Here is a 6,000-nt window from a genome sequence, read left to right as displayed (position 1 = left end):
GCTCAATCCACTTTCAGCTCTGAATCCACCTAATCATACTTCAAATCCCCTTCAGGTCTCTATGAAGTTCCCCACTGAAGTAGCTCCCTCAGCTTGCGGTCTCCCCACCACTCAACCGGTGTGATCACCCTCCCCTTTGCTGCCATCAAACACAGCCACATGTCCCCTTTTCTGCTCATTCCTGATGGAGGATGGTCTCACTACCACCCCTCAGCCTTCTCTGCAGAGTACGTGATTCTTCTCTTCCTGGTAAGAGCCAGCATGCATTTTCCTCTGTTCATCTCCCCAGTTAATGCTTCCAGGGCTATCTCAATTCCTTGAAGAACCTCCCCTTTGGCTGGGATGTTCTTGCCAAGTAGGAGGCCTGTTGCTTCATAGAAAGAAGATACCTTGGAAGGTGCCCAGCCAACCAGCCTAAGTGATGTCAGCATTGTTTAGACCTGGTACACATGCTGGAATGAGCTCCACAATGGTTACAATTTCCTTCTGGGAATGTGGCCATTTGGGACCCTAAAGATAACAGCTTGGATGTTTTTCCTGTTTGAAGTTGTTTTTTTGTTTGTTTGTTTTTTAAATAAACCTTTTCCTTTTGAAAGGAACCTGGATTTTACAAATTCATCTGCTCATATTTATGGTTTCAGGTCTTTTATCTCTCCAGCCATCAGGGAAAAAATAACTTTGGCAGCAGTAAAAGTAGACTGGCCACTCTTATCTCTGTCAGACTTGGGGGAAACGTTGTCAGATTGCCTGGCTCACATGACAGGGATATTTTTCTTCTAGTCTTGATCCTGTTCCCTGGCAAGTTGGATGTGATTTGTCTTAACACTCAGCTTCCCCTGCCAGGACATGCACAGCATGTTTGGACACATGGTCTTTTAAAAATGTTATTTTGAACGTTATTCTTATTCATCTTGGGGCTGATTGTTTTGGGGGTCTGGAGCATTAGATTTGGCTGCTAGTCTGCTTGAGCCTCACTGGGGTCCTCTGGGGGATGGGCGACTCGCTTCTCTGTGGGATGAATCCCACAGAGACAGTTGGATCCATTGAAAGAAAAATTTCCTAACAAACCCAGTTATGCATAGAACCTGTGGTGTTGTATGGTTGTGGAATACATCTGGGGGAAATTTTACCTATACCTCTTCTCGACTGTGCTACCTCTAGCATGATTGACTCTTGTTGTCAGCCCATCTTGAGTTTACAGCACCCAAAGGGTATAAGATCTGAATCAGGTAGAAAGAGAGTGTGCCTCTCTCTCTCGCTCTTTTTCTCTTTTCTGAGACCGAGTTTCACTCTTGTTGCCCAGGCTGGAGTGCAGTGGTGCGATCTTGGCTCACTGCAACCTCTACCTCCTGGGTTCAAGCAATTCTCCTGCCTCAGCCTCCCGAGGAGCTGGGATTACAGGTATGCGCCACCATGCCTGGCTAATTTTGTATTTTTAGTAGAGACGGGGTTTCTCTATGTTGGTCAGGCTGGTCTCGAACTCCCAACCTCAGGTGATCCACCCACCTCAACCTCCTAAAGTGATGGGATTACAGGCGTGAACCACCGCGCCCAGCCCGGGAATATGCCTCCCTTGTGTAAGCCTTGGGCATGGCTATCCTAGAACCTACAGGTCCACAACTTTGACCTGGAAAGTTTATGAGGTTGGGAAGTGTAGGACAGGCAGAAGAGCTTTCTGACTTTCTGGGATTTCAACATATTTCATCTCTGAGCCCTTAAGGTAGATGTCTCACTTCCTAGCAGAATGTAGAAAATGTAAAGTTGGGTTTAGGTACCAAGTGTTTCAGTAAAAATGAGCTTTATCCTCCCTAGTTTGAAAAGAACTTTTTAAAGGGGTGGAAAAATGGTGTCTGAATTGGTGAAGAACTTTGCAAACAAAAAATCAGAAGCCTCCAACCAGGACCTTAGCAAATTTAAAGTCAGTTATAAATTTTACATTGGTTGGAAAACATTAAGTTGTAGTAAAATTTAGTGAGATGACCTTAATGTGGTTGATAGTTCTGGCAATAAAAACAGATTTTAGGACAATTACCTGTGGCACAAACTTGGGGAGTAAGACTCTGGAGCACTGATTCCAGTTGAGAGTTGGAGGCTTAAAAGCATCTGTCCCAATTTTTGCAGAGACTAGTTTGCTCTTGGTCCAGCCCCTCGCGTTGTATAGTTAATTTAAAACCTGTTGCTGAATACAACACCAGAGAAAGATCATTTGTACCCAGAGTTGTTAATACACTTTCTTCTTTTTGTTTTTTTAGACAGAATCTCACTCTGTCGCCCAGGCTGGAGTGCAGTGGCGTGATCTCAGCTCACTGCAACCTCTGCCTCCCAGGCTCAAGTGATTTTCATGCCTGAGCCTCCTGAGTATGTAGGATTATAGGCATACACCACCATGCCCGACTAATTTTTGTATTTTTTAGTAGAGACCGGGTTTCGCCATGCTGGCCAGGCTGGTCTTGAACTCCTAGCCTCAAGCAATCCCCCCACCTCGGCCTCCCAAAGTGCTGGGATTACAGACATGAGCCACTGTGCCTGGCCAAATAAACTTTCTGAAAGATGGGTTCCGAGCCATAATATCTTGCTCACTTTTATTGAATCTATGATTGTATTTTATCCCATCACACACACAAAAGACATCTCTTTACTTCTCCTAAAAGATTTATCAGTTTTTGGATATTTTATAGATAATGTATACTTGATGAATGAGCATGAAGCCTGGGGTTTCCAGGCCAGTGTTTTATGTGAGAAGCAGACAGGCTCTTTGATAGGTCTTTCAACCACAGACCATGTTTTTAACCAATTATCACCTGGTGGTGAAGTCCACCAGGAGCAATATCCGATCATGTGTGGTTTTTGTTGACTCTTCCCAAGCCTTCATATTGATTAAGAATGGATACATGAGCTCATCAAAGACCCGCAGTTCTTGATGCTTCTACATACTTGATACTATTCTTTCATAATCACAGTCAGGGGCAGTAGATGGAGCAGTAAAATCAGGGAAGTGTTTTGAACCCCACCATTTCAATTTGTTTCTTAATGATTTGATATCCCCGTGGATGAGCAGGGCATGAGCCCACTGCTATGATGAATGGAAAGACACACATCATTTTTATTCAGATCACACTTTCCACTGCGTTGAACTTGGAGTGGACTGGAGAGACAAGAGGTCTGATAACTACTAGTAAACTGCTGGAAGGAGCCCTTCAGAGCAACAATCACGAAAGCAACATTACTAATTTTGGTAGATTTTTCTAGTACTTCAACTGCTTAATAAGCAAAAATAGTGTGTGGTTAGGAGCATGAACTTTGCTTCCAACTGCTTGGGTTCAAGTCTAGGTTTTGCCACTTGTTAGCTGTGTGGCCCTGTGGCTCATTTTCTTCTTCTGTACACTGTGAATAGTAATAGGTCCCACCTCCTTGGTGAGCTTATGTGACTTATTGTAGGTAGGGTCCTGAGAATAGCTTGGCATATGTAAGTGTTTGCTTTGAAAGCCTATACATTTTGCTCTTGTGCACATCAACTTAAAAAATTCCAAGCTAAGTCAGAATGGCAATTATTAAAAAGTCAAGAAACGACAGATGCTGGCGAGGCTGTGAAGAAATAAAAACACTTTTATACTGTTGGTGGGAATGTAAATTAGTTCAACCATTGTGGAAGACAGTGTGGTGATTCCTCAAAGATCTAGGACCAGAAATTCCATTTGATCCAGCAATCCCATTACTGGGCATATACACAAAGGAATACAAGTCATTTTATTATAAAGATACAAGCATGCCTATGTTCATTGCAGCACTATTCTCGATAGCAAAGATGTAGAATCAACCCAAATGCCCATCAATGATAGAATGGATAAAGAAAATGTGGTAGAAATATACCATGGAATACTATGCAGCCATAAAAAGAATGAGATCATGTCCTTTGCAGGGACATGGATGGAGCTGGAAGCCATTATCCTCAGCAAACTAACACAGGAACAGAAAACTAAACACTGCATGTTCTCACTTATAAGTGGGAGCTGAACAATGAGAACACATGGACACGGAGGGGAACAACACACACTGGGGCCTGGTGGAGGAGGGTGAGAGGAAGGAGACCATCTGGAAAAATAGCTAATGCATGCTGGGCTTAATACTTAGGTGATGGGTTGATAGGTGCAGTCAACCACCATGGCACATGTTTACCTATGTAACCTACCTGTCCTGCACATGTATACCAGAACTTAAAATTAAATGAAATTGAAAAAAAAATTCCAGACCGAAATCCTTATGGCCATTCTCTATGGTGTAGCCTTGCTCACCCGTTTATCTACATACTGGAATTGACCCAAGTCTCCTTTACAAAGGAGAATCTTGGCCTTGCCTTTTGGATGGCACTGTCAATTGGAGGAGGGATGGCTTCCTTCAGGCTTTCTCCTTGAGGGCTGCTCAGCTCAGCTCCAATAAGAGGACTTCACATTTACTCTTGGCTCTGTTGCTGGTTGAGATGCATGGGTTTGATGGGAAGCCCAGGTTTGTGGCACCACAGGTGCTTCTGAGGAGTAAACAACACTGAACTCATTGTTGAAAATTAAGTTAGAAAAGAAAAAAGAACTCAGCTAAGAGAAATGATACCTTAAAGAAATTTTCAAGTGACAATCTGGAGTCTAAAGTTTACATAGTCTAAAATGTGTCCCAGATCAAGTTGTACCACTGGAATTGGGCACTGAGCTCTCATCACTCTGCCCTTCCTCTGACCTCTCCCCTGAATTCAGCAGCTTTTACTGAATGAGGCTTTGATGGGATGCTCCCAGCCCACACTGGAGTGGTTGAAAAGAAAATGGGGTGTTTACTTCAACGATGTTGCTCATTACATCATGTAGGGGCCTCCTTAAGAGGTGTCTAAGAAGGCATTTTCCCCTCTGCTCTCAGGGCCAAGTGCACCTCTGTCCTGATCACCTGGTATGTCTCTTAGGAACCCTGTGAGTTGTATAAAAGACCAGCCTTTCCTTTTCACACTTGTTTCTATGATGCTTGGAGTCACGTGCATGGGCAACTCCTAGATCTTTGTCGTCCTCACTTTTTCCAGCCTTGATTCCAGCTTTTGATTATCCCTACCTTAATTCCTTTTCTTCTCTTGCTATCAGTTTTAACCTTTAGCTTGTTTCTCTAATGTAATGTCATCAACCTCCTTAAAGCCTGTCTACAGCAAGGTGAGGACCTTGCTGTATTTATTACATGAGTAAATAAATAACTCAAGGTAGTGGGTGTTGTCATCCCCACTTTAAAGGTGAGGAAATTGAGGCCCTGAAGGGCAAATAAGTTTGCCCAGTGTCATGCAGTACTAAGTAGATGGTCTAGGTCAAGCTCAGGCCTGGCTGACTCTGCAGCCTGGTCTCTTCTCACCCCCTCCTCATGCTCAGAAACATAGGTAGAAAGAGCTGTATTAGGGGATTTGAGGAGCCACTGATACAAGTGGCCAGTGGGTGAAACTGATGAGAAGTGAAAGCTACACTTCCATTTTACATTGAGGAAGGACACATTTATGGAACATTTGGTCATCAGGGTACAAGTAATCTGTAGGGTGAATCTCAATTGCATTGTAACCTTGATTAACTGAGACTGGTTAACTTGGGTAATTGAATTGTCAAGTTAACTGAGAGTCAACTCAATTTATTGTGCTTTTCCACCCTGACCATTGAAGTTTTCTGACCATTTTCTGCTTCCATTACTATAATGTAATGTACATGTTAAGAACATAATTATAATTATATACTCCCTTCAACATGTGGTGCATTTCCAAGGATGTAGTAGGTCCCCAGTCCTGACTCTTGATTCTGTTGAATAACAGTTTTCTTGGGCCTTGGGGTCAGCCTCATAGCTATCAGTTCTCTCTGAGCAAGATAGCGACTGGATACACAGGCTGGGCAGGACACTGACCCACTGCAAGCATGCCTGCATTCCTCCATGCACCTGTTCAACTGCCTACCTAGTCCACTGACCTGAAATGACAGTCAGATACAAGTTTAT

Source organism: Pan troglodytes, chromosome 7 (genome assembly GCF_028858775.2).
Source record: "Pan troglodytes isolate AG18354 chromosome 7, NHGRI_mPanTro3-v2.0_pri, whole genome shotgun sequence".
NCBI classification, from domain to species: domain Eukaryota; kingdom Metazoa; phylum Chordata; class Mammalia; order Primates; family Hominidae; genus Pan; species Pan troglodytes.
Note: the sequence above shows the minus strand (reverse complement) of the source record.